At 49.6% G+C, this 23,768-nt stretch overlaps 3 pseudogenes; 1 reads left to right on the top strand and 2 right to left on the bottom strand.

The window, feature by feature from the left end:
* Positions 1-3,619: 3,619 nt before the first annotated feature.
* LOC135903286 (U5 spliceosomal RNA) lies at positions 3,620-3,764 on the top strand (annotated as a pseudogene).
* An 8,985-nt stretch (positions 3,765-12,749) lies between these two features.
* Positions 12,750-12,879, bottom strand: LOC135903290 (U5 spliceosomal RNA; annotated as a pseudogene).
* A 4,276-nt stretch (positions 12,880-17,155) lies between these two features.
* On the bottom strand, positions 17,156-17,285 carry LOC135903289 (U5 spliceosomal RNA; annotated as a pseudogene).
* Positions 17,286-23,768: the final 6,483 nt, after the last annotated feature.

The raw sequence follows: 23,768 nt of genomic DNA, 5'->3' as shown, positions 1-23,768 counted from the left end.
AAACACGAGCACAGGGTGTAAATGATCGCACTCCGATGCATGTGATACATAATGACAATAACCACGAAAGCCTATCGCATTATTATTACTTCCACAGGTAATTTTCATGGCTGCTATGGAATGGCTGTTTCACTGCACCACAATCTATAGCAACTAATACACTGGGCATTTCAAATGGTTCATGAAAGCGGGTTGGGCCCTGGCCAGAGTGAAGCAGCGGCACTCGAGACACACTTTTCAACGCCCAGCCTCGTGTGAGTCACTTGACACTCGTCACAGACACTTGCTGACATTGCCTTGAGGCGGGAACAGGCCTTTCTGTTAGATTCACGTTTCATGTCCAGGCTTTCGTTACTAGGCTTCTGCGTGCTTAAGGCGACGCGAAATGTTTGAATGCACTTTGCTCATCGACAAAAGGCGCCCTTACTTTGCACAGCGATTTGGAAATGTGTATGCACCCTACATCGACGTCAATGCCGACGCGCACCACTTCTGCGTTTTCGAGCTCGAGAGCAGTGTGTCGACGTGGTGTCCAAGGCCAAACAGGCATCCGACTTTGCCAGAAGGCGTACACACAACTTAAAGAATCGCTACATACGACACACCCTGCAATATGCATGATCCGTGTCGGCACCATATGCAGTCGGCGCTGTGCTACCACGACTCTTCGAAACCGACAGTCCAAATGATGCGACATGTCGTGCTGTTTCGTGGATGCAGCACAGTTCGTTCGAAGCTTCTGTAGCTTCGTAACGGCAACGTTATTCGTACTCGCCGATATTACACAGTGATTCAATACTACAGTACACACCACACAGCCACAAGGAATCGCAACGGTCCTCCCATTGCGTGCACGCGTGTGTAGGCGCCGACAGTCATTTTCGATTTTGAAACGCAGCATAAAATAAATGCTTTATTTATTTAGGCGTAGTGTATTTAACAACAAAACGATAACGTTAGCATTTCATGTATTTTTTACTAAGTTTTCTTTTTGTGACGTCATCATGCGTGGCAGCAGCGGACTCCACTTGGGGTCGTCTGCTGCCACGCGCGTGCACCCAGCGCCGGCCTTCCTTATATTGCCGCCTCTGGCATACCCGCATAAAACATGATTGCCTCCTCGAAACGAGACAATGAAAGCGCGCGCAAAAGAAAGTATTTCGATGACTCCTCATTGGGCGACTGCTCTGTAGAGTTTTGCACAGAAACGAAAAGTGAAGTGTTCTCATCTGAGGAATCTGATGACGACGTACGGTTCTGTGGATGGACCGGATGACCTTGCGGCTGCCCGTGAGTCTACCATACGAAGTTTAGGAGCTGCGGAAAAGTAACCACTATTCATGTGCATGTTACTGCACCGTTTAGGCAATTTTGCCTTCATATTCTGTTTTTTTTCACGGCGTATCGAGCCCTTCAAAACGCTTTTTTTTTTGCAGGACAATAGGGCCACCGTGCAGTGAAGCCTTCTTCAAGCTATGTTTTTACGCAATTTGTGAAATAAAGGAATCCCAATTGAATTCAAAGAATGGTACCGTTTTATTCAGAAAAAAAAAAAGGCTCTACAAGCTGAGCCAAAAAAGAAGTTCCGTTAAATTTAATAAAGTTTTCTTCTTTTTTCGCGTAGGGAAAGGGTTAAGAATGGAACTGACTTTATTTTTAATTCTCCGTTGGAACGAACTGAAGGGGGGAAATTGCGTGGACGATTTTGACGAGTCCGTCATCCCCTACACTGCTTGCCGCATGATGAAAATGAAAGAAAAAAGAACTTCTCTGGGTATGCACAGAAAGAAACGAACATGAAACTGAGTAACAGCACGAATGGTGTAAGACTTTGCAATATTAGCGATGTAGTTAGCCAAAGGTACAACAGTGTTCAAAAGATCAGCAACAAATGCAAGAATGTCACGCAGTACTAAGTTGCTAACAGAACAAAGATAAATGGTTATACGTGACCCGCCACTGCAGCCCAGATACTATGGCGTCGCGCTGCTGAGCTCGAGGTCGCGGGTTCGATTCCGGTACTGGCGGCCGCATTCCGATTGGGGTGGTGCGCAAGAACGCTCGTGTCCCCAGCACTGGGTTCACATTAAAGAAGCCTCGGTGGTGAGAATAAATCCGGAGTTACACACCATGGCGTGAATCATAATGAGACCACGGTATGGGCAAGCAGAAACACATATTTTAGTGCCTGGATAAACAGTTACACGAACGATCTCACAAAGTGCTAGAGCTGCCAACTTCCGAAAGCAGTTTACCTCTGACTAGGTACGAATTTCAAAAGATTCCCTCGATTATTGCAAGATGCGGTGGTTCCGTTTACAAATATATTTCCTGTAAAAGTACATTCTTCTGATATGTTAGTAGACTGAAAATTTTGTGTAGCTTTTTAGAGCGCAGTTCTTAGGGGCCCAGTCTTGGGTCGAGCGCTGGCGTCGGCGTAACAGAGCGAACGCGCTCGTGCGTTCGTCGCGGTCTTCTTCCACAGCTGGCTCCGATGCCGCTCGTCAGGCCAGCGTTGCCCGTTCCTCTGCGAAGGCGCTGACGGCACAGGCCCACTGCCAGTCGGTGCGGCGTCGCAGCAGTGCTTTATTCTTAGTGCCAAATTTCCCTAAATGCTTACAGTATTCCCAATTTACCCAGACTCTGCCTGAAATCTCTTGACCTAGGAAAATTTTCCTAGAGTTGGCAACATTGCTGCACAAGGACATGTGTAGTGACGATTGCATTGCACATACTGATGGCACATGCAGTGTAAGAAACCATTATGGTGCGAAGCCGTGAGCAAATTTTGTTTCATATAATGAAATACTGCACCTTTCTTGTTAATCACGACACGGTAGAAGTAAAATAAATGTTCAACTTTGTTGCACCTGCAGACTGGCCGCTCCAGGCACTGACAGGGTCAGCCATTCCAGTTTCGGTGATAGCGTCGGTCATGAACCCACTCAGCTGAGTGGAGAATGAGGGTGCGTCCTCTTGGCTTCCTCGCTTTTGTAGCCAAATGCACTGCAGGTTTTTCGAGTCACTGGGGCCCAAACCACGCGTGGGCCACGCGTGCGGTTCGATGCAGTGACAGCTCAACGGCACCGACACCAACGGTGACAGCGCTCATGATAATGCCAGTATTTGAGTGATAAGTGTCGCATACGGTATCTATAGGAACCACTCGAGGTATAATAGCCCGTGGGTTCTGCATTCTTCGTTATAAAGTCCAGAGATGTTTGGCCACCCGCGTAGGATGATACTCGAGATGCATTACATCAAACCTCCATGCACGAAACAACCCATTCATACATATGTGAACACTGCCCTACATGCGACAGGAAAAAATAAAAATAAAGACCTTTCGGTAGCAGGGCTGGCAACGCGAGCGTTGCTCCGAGCTCGAAGTTACGTGATGCCGCTCAGAGCATTCTGCGCAATTACACTCCTAGCTCTAACTTGCTCAATAAGATTCATTTAAAGGCCTTACAGGCAGAGCTTGCTTCCTTCGGTTGGTTTAAACACAATTTCGCATTTCGGTATGCCTAACAAATAATTTTCGTCGAAAGAACAGCTAACTTTGTTACAGTGTGAGGGTCAGTGCGAATTATGACCCCACACGAATTATGACTCAGTGTTCGTATCGTCTCTTGTCGAAATAAACTTTTTCTAAACACACCTTTCGCCTTTTACTAAAGGTTACCGTGGGGAGGGACACCATAGGGACACTCCGATGAGCCTATAGGCCAATTTTTGTGAGGCCCCACTTGTTTGCGTGGGGCCTAATAAGTAACCGCAAAAGATAGATTGTCTTGATACGTATGTGCGGTGTCATGTATTCTTTGCGCGGTATGAATGACCCGGCTAACCGTTGTTGCCAGCGTTTGTTATGGCGTTATGTGTCGGCTTGAAACTGGACACGTCTGGGTTCGCTATCAGCACAGTTGATTGGCCAAAGTGACGTAGTCATTTGTCTTATTGGCGTCATGCCATCGTCGTTATGCGCCTATGTCGTTCAATCAGTATTGCTCCTTCTTCATTTCATCGTCACACAGTCGACGTCATAGTTCCATGTTAATGGCGGCCTTCGCAAGTGGGTGTCATAGCAAGAAGAAGAAACTTTATTAAAGACTAGTCCGGCAGTTCTTGCTGTGGTGGCCTCAGGTGGCGGCTCGAAGTCCTTGGACTCGGGCGGCATCTTCGGCTTGCCGGACGGCCCAGAGCTGGTCTGCCAGCGTAGTGGTGCGATATCGCAGCACGTGGCACATAGCCGACGCGACGAAAGTCTTAGGATCGCCACTACACGTGCCAAATAAACGCGGCTTCAGGAATATATGGTGTGTCGCTACATTGTTCGATTGCTGTTCGCATTGCCGTCGACAATCATCGTGAGATGAAATCTGCCGCAATTTTCTTTCTAGGTATGTAGCAATGTCACCAAAGATATTGGCGCAACCCTACAGAGTGAGGGAAAACCTGGACATGAATATTCTAAAACCTGGAGTTAACACACAGAAAGCGGGACACGTTCTGGAACAGTGCATGGCGCACCATTGCACCAAGCTTGTTTCAACTGGCGTCAAAATGTTTATCATGCTCTGTACACAAAAACATATGCTGCTTTATACTCAACCATTGGAATAAGTTATTAAAAGGAAGCTTTAGCTATAGGATGCTCCTAGCTAAATACATGTAAAAGAATAATTCGTTTTTCTCGGCAACCACTTCACCAAATTTGACGAGGTTTGTTGCATTTAAAAGAAAAGCTTAAAATATAGTGGCTGTTTGTTACGAATTTTTGATTTAAGTCGTCAATTATTTATCAAAAAGTGGCAAAAATAGAAGATTTTCGGAAAACTACACTATCAAGTTTACATCTCTGTAACTCGGCTATGAAAACTGATATCACAATTATGTGAATTGCACCTAATAGTACATCTAAAGTGGACAAAATTAATTTGTTATACATGAATGTAAAAAAAAATTAGTAGTAAGGAAATACATCTTTTGCAAAACCCTTGTACACAACGTAACAGATTCACGTAAGGTAAAAAATGACATACCAAATTTGTCCGCTTTCAATGATTTAGTGGATGCTGTTTACAGAACCACGATATTTGTTCTTGATGCAGAGCTATTAATTTGTAAACTTCGTGCTGCTACATTTTTCAAACTTTCGAAATTTCCAAATTTTTAACAACAAAATTCAGGCTCTAAATCGAAATTATGCTTCCAACAGTCACTGCAATTTAACTTTCTCCTTCAAATGCAACAAATTTCATGAAAATTGGTCCAGGGGATATCTCCGAAAGCGTTTTTGCTTTTTACATGTATTTCATTAGGCCGCGTTGGAGTTGCGCTTGAGCAAAAGCTTCCCTTAAAGAATATCTCAAGCGGCTGCTCGCTCAAAACTGTATTTTCTCAAAGTCATTGTCAAATTTGGCTGGAAAACGATAGATCCGCCTCTGTAAAACTGCACACATATCAATGGTTCTCGAAGGTGGATGAATTTGTCTGCACATGTCAAAGACATATGAAGCTCCAGGGAAAAAGCTGTGAAATCTGAACAGGACCCAAACAAATTCTGCTTTTGTTTCTTGCGTGAGCTCAGTAAGCGCACTTGTGGTACTTGATAGCCAGACCGACCGATAGGTTTTGAATGAGAGAGATAGAGAGATGCAAATGAGAGAAAGGAAGGGAGGTTAACCAGAGCTAAAATCTCCGGTCTGCTACCCTGCACTAGGGTAAGGGAAAGGGGAAGTAAAGGCGGAAAGAAGAGCGGGGATAAACGGAAAGAGAAAAAAAAGGACGGGATAATTATAGTCTTTCATAAGAGTGGCTTGTTGGACTAGTTGGTACATGGTTATTATAGGAGAATGCCAGCAAACTTGAAAGTTGAAAAAAATCGAGAAGCAGACACAGAAAAAGCGACAGGAGGGTGGCTGGACTAAGAACTGAACTTCATTCATGAAAACGCCGTCCCCCGAGTCTGTACTACACATGCACAAGGCACAACATAACACAACACGGTCACCACCTTATCTATATGCGTCTACACAGATCAAGAAATAAAAGTTCTTTCTTGGCAAGGAACACAGATGGCGCGCTTACACACTTCTCGGGGTCAAGTTTACAGATGCGATAGGCTTCACTCAACTCTCTTTCCTGCTAAGTCTTAGCCTTCCCCAAGGTTGAAACGTCACTGTAGATGGGATTACAACCACACTCCTTACAAGGTAGCGGAAGATTACCTCCTGTGCCTGTGGGTATTAAATTCGCATTCTCACGCATCCGATCATTCACACATTGACCGGTTTGTCCTATGCAATCTCTACCAAATTTCGAAGGAATACTGTACACTACATATGTGTCGCACGTGCGGTACTTCGCGACCATGCTTGGTATTGCACGTATTCTTTCGCGTACAATGCTGCGAGACCCTCATGCAAAGTTTCGTAAGCTTACAAGCCGCAGAACAAACCAATCGGACGTCGTTTCTTGCCGCAACTTTTTTCAATCTGTGTGAAATGCCATGTACATATGGCATAACCACCAAGATCTTTTTTTATTTTGTCTCGCACTTCGCGATCCCCTCTATTTTTCATTTTCAAACGCTTGAACACAGATTCAGCCACTGCAGAGATTAAAGTCTTTGGATAGCCTGCCGCTAACAGTCTCCTATCTTGCTGGGCGGCACTGTCTTGCATTAGATGCGTACAGCTCTTTCCCACCGGAAACGGAAAGCGCTGTTCCGGAACAGAACGTGGACCTCGCACAGTTCTCCATATTTGAGATAGCAGTTTGCCGGGATCTAGGGACGCACAATATTGCGACAACCGCTCTACCTCAAGTTTATCAATGCGGCGCTGTATCTTCTTTTGCATGCGCCGGGCTGTCCTTAGATCCTGAATTGACTTAGGCCGTCGATATCTTCTTTCAGCACGACAGCGAATCACGCGAAGCCGCTCCAATTCCAGGTCGAATTCAGAGTACCTTGGAGAACACGTGAGCGTGCGCGTGGCCGTCCGTGCCGTTTCCTTGATAGCTTGTTGAAGTCCACAAGAGAGGCCTTTGTGACAAACGTCCTCGATCTCAGATTTAAATACAGTCCAATCTATTCTTCGTATCGCGGTGGGCGTATACGTGTTAGACAGCCCCTTGATCTAAGTGGGTAAGTGGGGATGTGGTCGCTTCCATGCGTTTTAATGTCCAAAAACCACTTAAAATGTGTGACGAAGTGGCGGAGACGGAAGTCAAATTGAGGCAGCTGCTATACGTTATTCCCCACACAGACGTTGGAATCACGCCATTCAGCAGGTAGGGACCATTGTTGGAAACTAATGAAGCTAGTCCTCGTCCCGTCGCGCAAACTTTTGAGCTTCCCGAAATGGTATGGTGTGCGTTGAAGTCCCTGGTGAGAATCCACGGACAAGGTTGCGCTTTTAAGATGTCATCTAGTCTTTTAGTGTCAAATCGGCTTAACGGGGACAGATGCACCACTAAGAGTGCAAGGGTGACTTTTCTATTTTTAACAGTCATGCACACATACGGATTGTCGTCATGAGGTTGCACAGGCTGGACGATGTAAGTGAGCTTCGGCGAATAAACACGACGACCTTGCTACTTTTGCTGTCGTTTGATGAGAATATTGTCTCGTAGCCGGATGGCATTATTGGATATGATAATCTTGGTTCACAGATGGCAATGATTGGAAATCGGTTAGTGAGAACAAGCTGACGAAAACCGGCGATGCGAGATCTTAGACCTCAAGCGTTTCACTGAAGGATGGATGCTTCTCTGACCTCCTTACAAAATGACTGGTGATTGTCAGCCATGGCTTCACTCAAGGCTTGCTAGGATGGAGCTCAGCGTGTACAGCACTTGTAAGCCATTTCGTGCAGATGGGGTGTAAATGCTTGTCAGCATAGCCCTCGTGACATTCACAATGGATCGCAACACCGTAGTCATTTGGCAGTCCACTGTTGAAGCCTCACCAATAGAAGCGGGCTTCGATGGGAGCATCAAGCGGTGGATGCTCTTTAGAAGACTGAGCTTGCCAGCGCCGGCCACTCTTCCACGGGGGGAGCCTTTTCCATTTGAGGCCTCCTTGTGTTTCTTGGGCGTTCTATTTGAAGATGATGGCGTTGGCACAAGCAGTGCACGAACTCCACCCTGTCTTGAGCGTTTCCGTCAACAATTACGTCGACGTCAGATTTTTTCTGAGGCTTCTCTATGGGGTGAGTTATCCCTTGCAGCATTCTTTAGCTTTCTTTAGCATTCTTTAGATGTCGCTTCATGAGTGCCTTCGCAGTTGCCACACCTAAAGTTTGTTGCCCGGCAGACGTCTACCGTGTGCGACTCTGCGCACCGGGGGCACATTGTGGAGTTGGCGCAGACGCCGTTAACATGACGGATACTGAAGAACTTATGGCATTGAAGAGGCTTTGAAACAAACTGCCGTACGACATGTCGCAAATGACAGACCTTTACGTGCGAAAGGATGGAACCAACCTTGAACATTATCTTCATGCAACGGCTGTTTCCGAGGGGGTATGCGTGCGTGATGACCATTCCTTCGTACGATTGTATTATCAGATTTGGCAGGTCCGTGTTTGAAATCGCCCATTCAGTATGATGCATTATACCTGCAGTGCAGGCCCCATCCATGGGTATGACCGGTCGTACTTTTATGTTGCCCAAATCTGTTATCTGTCGTAGCTTCTCCAGCCTGGTTACATGGGTTGTGTCGACAGCTAGAACATTCTTCCGTGTGTTGAGCCGGACCTCCTCGATGCCATTTGGTGCCTTTCCCTCAAAAAACAGAGAGAGCTTGCCGGTTCAATACTCGTAGGCTTACCGAAGAATCAACTGGCATGAAGAGGATGGTGTGCGGCCAGGGTTTACTGCTTGCCTGCATGGTTGACGTATTCGCTGGTGATGACGCCTTGATGAGCCTACTATTAGCCCTTCGGCTCCTCAACGACACGAAGCTGTCATCCTATGAGTCGCCGCCTGTAATTGAGTAGACCTCTGTGTTTTCGCTGGTGCTGGACCAGCTAGGTGCCTCGTTTGCTTGAGGAGCTTGTCAATGTAGAGCTCTGGCCAGACGGGCCGGCAATAGGCCCATCATCCACGGCCACGAGAGTAGGAGCTTCTCTTGAGCCTTCACTGGTGGTTGGCTTGGTGCCTTAATGACTTAAGGCAGTAAGTACTAATGATTTTTAGAAGAGCTTGCGGTCGCAGATTTCTGGCCGCACGAGCCTGCGGAACGTTCCGCGTCCTAGCCTGAGGTGATGGACGCGGAAAGCTTTCCAAAGACTGATAAAAATTTGACAAAAACTGGCTAGCTGGGACAGACGTGTTCTAGCACTAAGTAAGTTCGTCGTCGTTCGTCGCTCTTTAATGAGTTTATATCATGTTTATAGTAGCACGCTGTTCAGTATACAGCGCAGAAAACAGGACACTGTACTGCGTGCCAAGATGCAATATTTTGGGTGGATTTGCAGCAAACCTTTAACGTTTCTTAAGTGGGTGTTTGGCGTGAAAACCAAATTGGCTGTTGCGATAAGGTCCACTTTCCGCTTTAAAAAGCGTTCAGAAAGTGGACGCACATCTGTCATGAAACTCTGGTAATTACAGCAGAACTGATAGTTGGGCGAGTTGGTACGAATTCATTGTAAAATATTTAGCCCGCACAATTGACAAGGACGGAGTGAAGGGGGACACACGTGGACACACGTGTGTCCCCCTTCACTCTGTCCTTGTCAATTGTGCGCGCTAAATATTTTACAATGAACTGGTAATAACACCTGGTGCGTAAATGTGGTATTTTCGCAGATCTTGAAGATTTGAAGGAATGGAAGATTGAAAGGCTTCAACATACGCAGACAAACCACTTGTGGTCCCTGAAAACAGTAAAATATTATCCGTAGTTCAATGGCAGTGTGAGCAGAAGCACGTCTATAGTCGCGCACAACTTTCTGTGGCTATGAAGGGAAGCAGAGAGGCAGAGTGCGCACAGGCGAGAGCACTTCTGAAAAGAGCCCCGCGTTTTCATCCACATTTGTTTAGGCTGGGGAAGCCAAAACATAAACACTTTATTAGCAACAGTTAAATAAGACAAAACACACCACTGAATGTAAAAGCTTACTTATTTTGCGGCTTTTCCCTTCTACGTCTGAGCAAATGCGAAACAATCGCACGTGGAAGCTGCGCCGATTCAGCGTCTGTTCCGAACGACCAAAAGCCCTGCCAAACGCTGGTGGACTACTTGGCGCGGTAACGCTTATGCAGAAGCTCCGCCCCCGTAGCTTTCCCTTCATTGCCACAGAAAGTTGTCCGTGAGTTAAGTTGGAGTTATAAGTGGGCCTTGTGGTCGTTTTTCATGTCTCCCTATTTGTCCGCCGTGTTGTCCGCCGCGGGTCTGCTCAGCATTGCACTATCTTCGGGATCGGCCCACGTATGAGGAGTGCTTAACGCCTGCTTCACCTCCGCCTCCGGTGGGCCCGGCATTGCACTATCTTCGGGATCGCCCCACGTATGGGGACTGCTTCACGGCATGCTTCACCTCCGTCACAAGTTGGGCCGGCATTGCACAATCTTCGGGATCGGCCCACGTATGAGGAGTGCTTAACGCCTGCTTCACCTCCGCCTCGGGTCGGCCCGGCAATGCACTATCTTCAGGATCGGCCCACGTATGGGGACTGCTTCACGCCTGAGCGTGCTTCACCTCCGTCGCGGGTTGGGCCGGTATTGCACTATCTCCGAGATCGGCACACGTATGGGGAGTTTTTTGCTTACCACGCCGACGACACGAAAATTTCCTTGGACGGTAGAGGAATACAGCTTCGCTGTAAAATTATGCGGACCCACGCACTGTGGGAATCGATGTAATTGAATCTTTCGGTGCTGTTTGATTTGATTGACGATATCTTACGGTGACGTTGACGGCGAATGTCGAATTTCTGCACCGTTTAGTCCAACCCTAGAGTGACGAGTTCACGTTAAACATTACCTTGGGAGCAAAACTTTTGTTTGCGTGCGTTGTACACAGAACGCACAGCAGGACGCGTTTCTTTGAGCCATTGTTGTGCGCCAGTGTTCATAACTTCCGAGAACGTTAGCGTTGTCATTGCCTCACATGGTACATCACATCGTCGCAGAAGTGAAACTTTAAGCTCTACCTGCCGAAACCACAATCGGATAATGAGGCGTGCGGTGGAGGAGGACTCCGGATGAATTTCGAACCCATGGGGTTCGTTACGTGCACCATACCAGCGTTTTTTGTATTTCGCCCCCCCCCCCTCGAAATGCGGCTGCCGTGGTCGGGATCGAACCCGCAACCTCGAGCAATGCCACAGCCGCAAAGCTATCGCGGTGGGCACAGAAGTGTTGATTTGACGTGCGACCCCTCTCGCGTCTAGTAGTAGCACTTCATCGCATTTTGCGTCGTGTCTTACCTCTCCCCCCTGCCCCCATGTATGGGAACTGCGAGCGATGAGTGGCAGGGCTGTCGCCCACTCTTTTCTTGACTGCGTCGATTCTGCCCGTTCTCTGCCTCCATTTAGTGTAGGGAAGCGCTGCAGTTTCCGCAAGGCTTTTGCGGGGGCTCATCGATTATCACAGCTGTAAAAAGGGTATTGTGGTGACGGCCAGGGAGCTTGAGAGATCATTGTGCACGTGCGAAGTGATAGAAGGATGCAGACGAGTTTCTCGCATCGCCTTTCCTCTCTGCCACGCTTCTGCCATGTATATGCACGCTCTGAAACACCTCCACGCGTCGTACGGGGCAGCAGCAGCAGCAGTGGAAAAGTGGTAAGAAAAGGCAAAGCACGCTTCGCTTTAAAAATGGCCTGGCAGTTCTATGAACGCTGTTCGCGTGGACAACACGTGCCCCCTCTCGCGGTGATTTATGTATCATTTACCGCGTGGTCACCATGCTGCGACACAACTGACAGTGCGTCGCTTTTACAAATCAACTGTGTTGATAGCGAACCAAGACTCGTCCAGTTTAAAGTCGACACATGCCATAACAAACGCTGCCAACAAGGATTAGCAGGGACACACGTACTGTGTCAAGAATACACAGGGTGGACAAATAAATGTTTTGTGTAATTTACAATTAGGCAGTTGCAGATAACATAATTCAAGTCGTTGAGCTTGATAATTCATACAGGTGGACATATTACTTGTACGAGAAATCAAAAACAGACTTCGACGAATTGACAAAAATACTGTAATTATCTTTTGAGTTAATTACTGTATGGCACATCTCGCAGTTTACGAATTTTCTTTTATGGAATGTAGCACAAAAGTAACTCTAACGCCCCTGCATTTCGTTCCACACTTGGTGAAATAATAACTCGATGCTGGTATGGTAAAACCTTATTCAGGCCCTTCGGAACGCTTGTCAGCACGTACCGGGCCGCTCCCAGGTCGGTACAGTAAAGCCGAGCCTCTCTGCTGCGGTTACGTCCTGGAAATTAATTTCCAGTTGATACGTCTTGCAAGCTCACCGGCTACAATTCGCAAATTGCATTATGTGCCGGAAATCAACTAATTAGGAAGTTAATTTGTGGATTTTTGTGAATTAATTGAATGCGTGTTTCTATTTCTGGACACCTCTTCGAATACTCCAGGTGAAGGACAAGAATTTGGGTAGCTGCAACAGGTTTTTTTTAACAATTTCCATAGCACTTAAAGACGATCACCCGGTAAGGTGGCGCACACATGTATCAAGAGAATCTGATTTTGGATTCACATATTAGGCCCCACTCAAACAAGTGGGGCCTCACAAAAATTGGCCCATAGGCTCATTGGAGTGTCCCTCCCCACGGTAACCTTTAGTAAAAGGCGAAAGGTTAGTTCGTGTGTGGTCCTGAGGAGAGACCTGAGCAATAATTACCCGTTCACTGTGCGGAGCGGGGCATTCGAACTGACCCTCACACTATAGCAGCGTTAACTGTTTGTTCGACGTAAATAATTTATTAGTCGTGCCGAAATGCGAAATTGTATTTAAACCAACGGATACAAGTAAGCTCTGCCCGTAGGGCCTTTAATTGAATCTTATCGAAAACTTCGAGCTAAGAGCGTAATTCTGCAGAACTCTCTGAGCGGCATAATGTAATTCGACCTCGGAGCAAGGGCATTGAGGCGACAGCTAGGGAGCTTCAGGGGGCATTGTGCCCGTCCGACGCGGTGGTAAGGCCCAAATGACATTCTTGCGTCGCCTATCCTCTCTGCCACGCTCCTGCCATGCACGCTGTGAACCTGCGAGTGTAAAGGTCGAAGGAAGAGGGAAAGAAAGCTTCGCTTTAAAGCAATCTTAGGGCTAAGCAACCCTTTGTTACCATGTGTCACCGGACGGCGGCTCCCCGCCAGTCTGTACCCGGCCTCCGGCAATAAAGGATGTAACATAATTGGCGACGGGGATTCAAATTTAGGGCTGATTAGGCATATGGCTAGCCGAAGCGGTTGGCGGTAGAGAAAATGGCAGCTGCACTGTGCACGATTGGGGAATTCGTTCCGACAGAGTCTTGGCCCTTGTATTTGGAGCGCCTCGAATTTTTCTTTCAAGCAAACGACATCGACGGTAACGAGAAGAAGCGAGCAACGCTCTGCAGCGTTTGCGGCCCGGCAACGTATGCCATCGTTCGCTCCCTTTGTTCTCCGTATGCGCCGTCGGCGGTGGCCTACGATGAGATCCTCATGCGTCTCTCAAACTACTTCTCGCCGCGACCGTTGGTGACAGCAGTGGCGTAGCAACAGGGGGGGCCGGGGGGCCGTGGGCCCCGGGTGCAAGGGGCCAGTGAGGGGGGGGGGTGTCAGATACGTCTGAAGACACCCCTCTTTCCGCCGGCTACACCCGGGGAGGGGGGTGACAGAAGACCTATGGGTCCCGGGTGCCAGACGACCTAGCTACGCCACTGGGTGACAGAACAGCGTTTCAAGTTTGGCACACGTCAGCAGCAGCCCGGTGAGTCTATTGCCGACTACATCGCAGAACTGCGACGTCTCTCGGAACATTGCGATTTCGGTGCGTCGCTCGACGACATGTTTCGCGACCGGCTGGTGTGCGGGGTGCGAAGCGAGACTCTTCAGCGCCGGTTGCTGGCGGAGCCGGAGCTTACGTTTGCGACAGCTCACGATAAGCCATTGCAATGGAATCTGCGCAGCGACAGACCGAGCAAATTCGCGGCAGTGGCACATCGTCTGAAGTTTGCAGCGTGAGCGGGAAGCGTTTCGACCCATGTGTTACGAAAGTCTCTGCCCCAGTGACAGCCAAGGAGGGTACCCAGAAGCAGGCTGGTTCGCCTGGGAGCACAAGCGGATGTTTCCGCTGCAAGGGTGCGCATTCGCCAAGCAGTTGCCAATTCATTAATGTGCAGTGCCACTTCTGCAAGCAACGAGGGCACATAGTAAGAGCATGCAGGAGGAAGGCTGCAGCTCGCGCTTCGGCTGAGCCGAACTCTCCGAGCAGAAAACGGGCCAATGGTGGCCGTCACAAGAATGCTGCGTCGGACGTATACGACGTGTTCGTGCTGTCTGGTGAGAAGCCAGCCGTGAGAGTGGAAGTGCGCGTCAACGGAAGTCCCCTAGAGATGGAGGTGGACTCGGGTGCAGTGTGTTCAATCATCAACGACCGGACTATGCGGAAGCTGCGAATATGCTTACAATAACAATGAACTACGACTGTTGGGTGAACTGACCGTGACGGTGGGATTAAGGGGGCAGCAGCATCGCCTGCGATTGGTGGTGGTTAAAGGTGCTAGTATCGGACTTATCGGTCGGAACTGGTTCAAGTCCTTGGGGAATAAGTCTGAGTGGTGTTGACAATATGTGCGAGCCGAGTAGAACTGGCAGTAGGGGAACAACGGCCTCGCTCAAGAAGTATTCTTCAGTCTTTGAGCCTGGACTTGGGACAAGTAAAGGACCTCCTGTACGCATAGAGGTGAACCCGGCAGCTTCGCCGCGATTTCTGAAGCCACGGCAAGTACCGTTTGCATTGAGACCGAAGGTCGACGAAGCACTGGACAGGTTGGTGAGCCAAGGCATTTTCCAGCCTGTACGGCTCTCGAAGTGGGCAACACCTGTCGTTCCAGTTGTCAAAAAAGATGGATCGATAAGGATCTGCGGGGACTACAAGAGCACAGTCAATCGTGTAGTACAGTGGGAAACGTATCCTCTGCCGACACCAGAGCAGCTGTTTGCCAGGCTGGCAGGTTGCTCGAAGTTTTCAAGGCTATACCTCGGACAATCATATCAACAGAAGACTGTTAATGAAGAAACAGCTGGCTTGTTGACGGTTACAACACATCGGGTACTATTCCGCGTAACCCGTCTTCAATTTGGCGTGACAGTGGCAGTGGCTATTTTTCAGAGGTACATGGAAGAACTGTTGCATAGAATTGATGGTGTGCTTGTGTTCTTGGATGACATCTTGATCGGTGAAAGAGATGATGCACAGCATCATGCTCGTTTGCAAGAGGTGCTCAAAAGAATCCATGAAGACGGTCTGCGACTGAAGTTTGGCAAATGTCAATTTTGTGTTGAGGAAGTGTGTTACTTGAGATTCAGCGTGAACTCTGCAGGTGTGCAGCCGAGAAGACAAGGTGCGTGGTATTCACGAGGCCCCGGAGCCGACACGCAAAAAGGAACTTCAAGCCTTTTTGGGAACTCTGAACTTTTAGAGCAAGTTTCTTAAAGGAGGAGCTCATGCCTTGGAGCCACTGTACCGGCTGTTGGACAAGGGTCGCGAGTGGCGTTGGACGGGAGCCGAGGCAGACGCATTTCGCCAGGCGAAAGATCTGCTGCAGTCCTCGCGTATTCTTGCGCACTATGATGTCAACAGGCCCCTAGTGCTGGCCTGTGACACTTCCCCGTATGGACTGGGTGCTGTGTCGAGTCATGTGGGTGAAGATGACAACGAGAGACCGGTTGAATATGCATCGAGAACTATGAGCGCAGGAGAACGGAATTATGCCCAAACAGACCGAGAAGCGCTCGCAATTGGCTTTGGCATTAAGAAGTTCGATCAGTCGTTGTATGGGAGGCATTTCAAAATTGTGACGGACCACAAACCTCTCTTAAGACTGTTGCACCATGCCAAGCCCATTCCCCTGGTGCTATCACCACGGATGCTGCGTTGGACTCTCATGTTATGAGCATATGACTATGAAATTGAGTATCGACCCGCAGAGAAGCTTTCCAATGCTGACGCATTCAGTCGTTTACCACTGAGGGCCGGTAAGGCGGAGGAAGAGCAGCAGCGTCTTTGGGAAGTAGGAATGCTGGAAATGGCGCCAGAAGTAACATGGAACTCTAGGAAGGTGGCAATGTTTAGATCAAGGGACAAGCTGTTGTGTAGAGTTGGTAGATGGTGGTAGGGTAGAGCTGTTGGGTAGATAGCCGGACAATCTTAGGGCTAAGCAACCCTGAGTTACCATGTGTCACGTGACGGCGGCTTCCCGCCAGTCTGTACCCTGCCTCCGGCAATAAAGGATGTAACAGATACTGTAAATATATTTTGAATTAATTACTTTATGGCACATCTCGCAATTTACGAATTGTAGCGAGTGAGCTGGTAAGGTATATCGACTTGGAATAAAATTCCAAATGACACCAGTTTGGAGATATGCGCCATCAAAGTTGCCCTAGAAATGCACTACTGTTCCACTTAGTTTTTTGGGAAAATGTTCTGTTATGGAATGTAGCACAAAAGTAACTCTAACGCCCCTGCATTTCGTTCCACACTTGCTGAAATAATAACTCGATGCTGGTATGGTAAAACCTTATTCAGGCCCTTCGGAACGCTTGTCAGCACGCAGCGGGCCGCTCCCAGGTCGGTACAGGAAAGCCGAGCCTCTCTGCTGCGGTGTCGTCCTGGAAATTCATTTCCAGTGGATACGTCTTGGAAGCTCACCGGCTACAATTCGCAAATTGCATTATGTGCCGGAAATCAACTAATTAGGAAGTTAATTTGTGGATTTTTGTGAATTAGTTGAATACGTGTTTCTATTTCTGGACGCCTCTTCGAATACTCCAGCTGAAGGACAAGAATTTGGGTAGCTGCAACAGGTGATTCCTAACAATTTCCATAGTACTTAAAGATGATCACCCTGTAAGGTGGCGCACACATGTATCAAGAAAATCTGATTTTGGATTGACATATTAGGCCCCACTCAAACAAGTGGGGCCTCACAAAAATTGGCCCATAGGCTCATTGGAGTGTCCCTCCCCACGGTAACCTTTAGTAAAAGGCGAAAGGTTAGTTCGTATGTGGTCCTGAGGAGAGACCTGAGCAATAATTGCCCGTCCACTGTGCGGAGCGGGGCATTCGAACTGACCCTCACACTGTAGCAGCGTTAGCTGTTTGTTCGACGTAAATCATTTATTAGTCGTGCCGAAATGCGAAATTGTATTTAAACCAAAGGATACAAGTAAGCTCTGCCCGTAGGGCCTTTAATTGAATCTTATCGAAAACTTAGAGCTAAGAGCGTAATTATGCAGAACGCTCTGAGCGGCATAATGTAATTCGACCTCGGAGCAAGGGCATTGAGGCGGCAGCTAGGGAGCTTCAGAGGGCATTGTGCCCATCCGACGCGGTGGTAAGGCCCAAACGACATTCTTGCGTCGCCTATCCTCTCTGCCGCGCTCATGTCATGCATATGCACGCTGTGAACTTGTGAGTGTAAAGGTTGAAGGAAGAGGGAAAAAAAGCTTCGATTTAAAACTGGACAACTGGGACAATCTATAATTGCGCGGGACACCCAACGTAATTTCGAGAGAACAGTGTTGCTGATAGTGATGGTGGAGATAAACTTTATTGAAAGCGGGGGGAGGGGTGGCTAAGGGGTCGGACTCAAGTAAGGCCCTGGGCCTGCTTGGTCTTCTCCGCAGAGTCCACCGGCCCAAGCTGTCGGTCGATGTCCCCGACCGTGAGCCAGGCGGTCCAGTCAGTCTCGCTGCTGACCGAGGGAGCGAGGTGCATTCCCACATTAATAATGTTTGTGAGTGTCCCTGTTTGTGAACAGAGTCTACATAGGTCGCTTTCCTTGGCCACTTTGATTTTGTTAATGTACTTTGGGTGTGGGTATGTGTTTGTTTAGAGTCGCCTAGACGCGACCGCTTGCGTTTTATAGAGTTGCTTGGCCTGCGGTGGGAGCGTGCGACGTCTCAAGCGATGGGGCTATTTCGTCATACGTCTCGCAGGATTCCTGGTGCCTCTCCTCCTCGTTCACGCCGTCCGCGTCCGCGGACGAGGCTCGGCGCGTGAGATCTCGAGCCAAAGTCTGAGCTGACGCGTTGCTGAACATCCGGTATGGTATGGTATGGTATTGTATGGTGTGGTGAAACTTTAAAGAAGTCCTGCAGATCGTGAGTCTTCACGAAGCGGGCCGCTCCCACGTGAGAACCGGAGGGCCGAGCCTCTCCTCCGCATCGTGGGCCTGCTGGGCAGCCCAGAGTTGGTCAGCCAGAAGAGGGCTGCGGAGAACCGCCTCCCATCTGGCCGAGCTGCTAGCTATGATAGAGCGCGAACGGGCACATCGCCAGAGCATATGGTCTAACGTGGCTATATCTCCACAATCGTGGCAGGTAGCGTTGGTGTAAGTATCCGAATAGATTTTATGTAAGAGCGACGGATTCGGATAGGTATTCGTTTGTAGTAGACGGAGTGCTAATGCTTGAGCTCTATTAAGGCGCGGATGAGGAACAAAGTAGGCTCTACGGCTGAGATAGTAGTGTTTAGTAATCTCGTTGTAGGTGGAGGGCGTGTCCCTGTTCTCTGGGGAGTCGGCTTCCAACTGGTCGAGGGTAGCGCGGTGGACAAGTTCACGCGCAGCCCCGTGAGCCGTCTCGTTGAGGTTGGGAGGAGCACCCTTTATCTGACCCTGATGTGCCGGAAACCAATAAATGAAGTGGTGCGTGATTGCCTTGCCCCCAATAAGTCTGAGGGGCTATTTGGAAACTGTGCCTTTTTCAAATGCTCTGACTGCAGATCTTGAATCACTATACACCAAAACACCGTGAATTCAAAACGCGCCGCCATATTGATGAGCGCTAATCGCGCTATCTATCCCAAGCGCCGCGAAGTAGCAGGCCTGGGCTGCCACGCCGGGAGATGTGACCCGGCGCGAAAGCGAAACTTGGGCTTTTTAGCTGCGCGGAAGGTGTGTTTCGCGTTTTTTCTAGTCTGTCATTTTCGCTGTCTCGATTCAATCAAACTTCAAGACCTCATGCAAGTCCGCAATGGCCACACTGAGTGATGTGCAGACTGCAGAAGCGAATACATCGGGTAACCACGTAAGCACGTAACCTGTGAAGGATCTTACAGCACTGTGTTGGTGTCATTATTAAAGCACGCAGAACATTGTCCTCTGCACATTCCGTTTGGTCTTGTTTGTCATGGTCCCTACTGGGTTGGCCGTGTTTGGCAACCAACTGGCGAGGTCGTTTGACTGCATGATTAGCAGACGCCTGCCCTTCACCACCTGCACATTGAAAACAAATAGATGTTATAGTAAAAAGGGCTGTAGTTCTTTCCCATGCCATCACTGTTGCGAAGATATAAAGTCCTCGCAAAATGAAATAGAAAATGCACCAGGCCAATTGTATCGTGCAACCACTTAAGAGTACAACATTCAGAACACAAGCCTACAGCACTCGAAAAAGCAGCATATGATGCTAAACCTGCACTAATTGGAAAATGAGGAACTACAGTAGTTATAATGTTCAACTACATGTGCAGTCAAAGCCCGTATAACAGGGCGAGCATGACGGATGCAGGTGTTGTACAATCGCACAAACCATGACAGGGCACATAAAATTACCATCCCTACTTAAAGGTGCATCATCAGGGAAGCCTTTGGCACAAGACAACAACCGCACCTGCATTCCAAACAGTTAGCCCCACCAACTGCAGCTACCTGGTATCAGACCTGTTTCGCTTGTGCGAGGCCATATCGGATTGTTAGCGCTCCTTTAGAAAAAAAAAAACAGTAAAAACACTGGTGAGAACAAGCAAAATTTTGTTACGAAATACAACAATAATTAAGCACCTTATTTTCCTGGCCTTATGAACGGAAAAATTTTGCGCTTTGCCCCGCATAACAGCCCGCACGCACTTTAGAGCTCAGGAGGCTCAAATGAATTCGTTACGAATGACACCAGCAACACCAGCTCGTAAAGACAGGCGCGCTGCAAGAACGCCTTCGGCGACGAGCATTCGTCGTTTACGTTTTTGTGGACGAATGCTACGTGACGAGCAGACTTCGGTTTACTTTCATTAGCAATAACGCTCAGCAGCAGGGCAACATACTATCGCCTGCAACTTGTTCACGCTTAATGGTCATGCCGTGCACCAGCTGCAAGGATCGCTAACCGCAAACTCAACTGTTCCGCTTAACCGTCGGGAGCTCTGCCTGAATGAAAACACGAAAAGGCTTGCCTTCTTGTTATAGCCAAGGCGAAGCACCGGCGCGGGATTCTGCTCTGTGGGCTTGTCCAGAAAGTGCTCAGAGCATACCTGCGTGTTACACATATTACGTTCGTAGGGCGCAAAGTTGAACGTGGCACCAAAATATACACAGACCGAATACTCACTCGTGCATTTTCACGGGGTTGGTAGTTCTTCCTATTCACTGCAGCTATCCGCCGGTGGTGCAGCTTGCCATTCTTCGTTGCGGATGGAAATCGGTGCAGGCTGAAAACACCGCACCGGCACGATTCCCTACGTGTATTATGCTCTTCGCAAACAGCGCTAAGCAACCTGCTCCTTTTCCGCTGGTTATTTTGGCAGTCAAACACGACGCAACGATGCCCAGATGACTTCTTGTACTTTGGATCCGCGTGAACGGGCACATTTCCGCACTTTGGAGTGCTAGAGCTAGCGCTAGCCTATAATTGCGCTATAAGTGTAGCCTGTTTTGTGGGCACAGGTTCGCCCAATAAAAGTTAGTTTTGTCGTTCACAGTACTGCTACTGTGTTATTCAACGTCACGACCACGTGACATCTGGTGGAGGTGCTTGTGCGTTCATGTACCGAACGCCCCCGCAAAGCCGCGATCCAAGCCCGAAGCCCGAGGACAAAACCAACGTCGCCCAAGACCAGCGAGCTAGCCGCCGGCTGCAAGGACTGCCCCCAGAGCACGGACTCCTACCTGAGACGTGCAGGAAGATCGCCACCAAGTCCACCCCAATGGCAGCCCCAGCATCCCCCGTCGTGCTGCAGCAGCCCAGGGAGCCTCCGACGTTCCGCGGTTCAACGTTCGAGGACGCAGAAAGCTGGCTTGAGACATACGAGAGGGTCGCTGCTTTTAACAACTGGAACAGCGAAGACAAACTGCGACATGTCTTCTTCGCATTGGAAGACGCTGCCAGGACGTGGTTCGAGAACCGAGAAGCCACCTTGACTACCTGGGACCTTTTCCGAAGCGGCTTCCTGAAGACATTCACAAGCGTCGTACGCCGAGAACGAGCCCAAGCACTACTGGAAACCCGAGTGCAGCTGCCCAACGAGACCACCGCGATTTTTACAGAAGAAATGAGCCGCCTATTCCGCCACGCCGACCCGGAAATGTCCGAGGAAAAGAAAGTCCGGCTACTAATGCGTGGTGTTAAGGAGGAACTTTTCGCCGGTATGGTACGAAACCCACCGAAGACTGTCGACGAGTTTCTTCGCGAGGCCACTAGCATCGAGAAGACACTCGAGATGCGAAACCGGCAATTCGACCGCCGCACCAACGCTACAAACTATGCCGGAGTTCAATCACTGGCCTCCGAAGACCTGCGCGAGGCTATCAGGGCAGTCGTACGAGAGGAGCTTCAGAAGATCTTCCCGTCGTCGCAGCCTCAAGTGGCCTCGATCGCTGACATCGTCAAAGATGAGGTTCAGCGGTCGCTTGGAGTCCCGGAGGTGCAACCTCAATTACCGCAACCCCAACCCGAAGCGATGACCTACGCCGCCGTCGTACGCCGTCAAGGCCCTCCTCAGCGACCGCGCCAGGGCCCTGTAACGCCGCAATTTCGTCGTCCGCCGCCGCCAGCACGACCACCCGTCGCCCAGCGCACCTACGCGAGGAAGACGGACATTTGGCGTGCTCCTGACCACCGCCCGCTCTGCTACCACTGCGGAGAAGCGGGTCACGTCTACCGACGATGTCCGTACCGGGAGATGGGACTGCGAGGTTTCGCCGTCAACGCGCCGCGTCCACAGCTTGGAGAGCGCCCACGTGACATCGCCGATTACCTCGCCGCTACTCAGTGGAGCCCTCGACGGCCATCCCGTTCGCCGTCACCAGGACGCTACCTGTCGCCGCAGCGCCGACCATACACTGGCCCAGCCCGGGGCCGGTCAGCGAGCCCATATCCGGAAAACTAAAAGCAGCAACCGATGGAGGTGCGGTTGCTGTTCGTCGAACTGACGAAGATCCTCCGCCGCCGACGAAGACGACGACGAAACGATCTCGACGACATAACAACGACACGCCGCCGTCCCGACGAAGTCAGGAAGGCAAGACTACACCGACGAACGACGACTTGACGACGCGACGTTCCAACTTCAGTTCAACACGACGCAGCCGTGATCCGACGCCACGACCTAACTGCAACGCCAGACAAAGAACCACCGACCTCGACGTGCTTCTCGACGGCCACGCAGTCACTGCCTTAGTCGACACAGGGGCTGATTACTCCGTCATGAGTGGACACATCACCGCCCAGTTGAAGAAAGTTAAGACTACGTGGGAAGGCCCTCAAATTCGAACCGCTGGAGGACACCTCATCACGCCGTCTGGAGTCTGCACGGCAAGAATTACCGTTCATGACCGGACTTACCCTGCCACCTTCGTTATCCTCCAACAGTGTTCACGAGACGTCATTCTCGGTATGGACTTCCTGAACCAACACGGCGCAGTCATCGACCTGAAGTCGAAGTCAATAACGCTGTCGGAAGATAAAGCGATACCGCCGGAGAGCCCTCGTAGTCACCACGCCTTGAGTGTGCTCGAATACCAAGTGAGCATCCCGCCCCGCTCCAGCATTGTTATTTCGGTCGGCACCGAAATACCCGCTGACGTAGAAGGTGTCATCGAAGGCGACCAACGTCTCCTGCTAGACCGTGAAATTTGCGTCGCAAGAGGGATCGCTCGACTGCATGGAGGGAAAACTGAAGTGTTGCTGACAAACTTCAGCCAGGAGTTCAAGCACATCAACAAGGGCACGACGATCGCGTACATCGAGGAAATTGTGGAAACCGGTAATGCGTTTGTCCTCTCGGATTCCGCCGCATCTACCCCGACGACCATGGTTCCCGAACCAGACTACGACATTAATCCAAGTCTCCCAGTGATTAAGCAACAGCAGCTCAGAAGTCTGCTCCGACGATACAAAGGCTGCTTTTCGACGACATCGAGGATTCGACAAACACCAGTCGCCAAGCATCGCATAATCACCGAGGAGTACGCTCGACCACTCCGCCAAAGCCCTTACCGAGTTTCGCTGCGAGAACGCGAAGCTATAAGAGAACAAGTCGACGAAATGCTGCGCGACGACATCATCCAGCCGTCGAAAAGCCCGTGGGCATCCCCTGTTGTCCTGGTGAAGAAAAAGGACGGAACCCTACGTTTCTGCGTCGATTATCGTCGTCTGAACAAGATCACGAAGAAGGACGTATACCCCCTTCCACGGATAGACGACGCATTGGATCGGCTCTGCAACGCTAAGTACTTCTCGTCGATGGATCTCAAGTCTGGCTACTGGCAAATAGAAGTCGACGAGAGAGATCGCGA

This window comes from Dermacentor albipictus, chromosome 2 (assembly GCF_038994185.2).
Source record: "Dermacentor albipictus isolate Rhodes 1998 colony chromosome 2, USDA_Dalb.pri_finalv2, whole genome shotgun sequence".
Classification (NCBI taxonomy): Eukaryota; Metazoa; Arthropoda; class Arachnida; order Ixodida; family Ixodidae; genus Dermacentor; species Dermacentor albipictus.
This window is presented reverse-complemented; position numbering and strand designations above follow the sequence as displayed.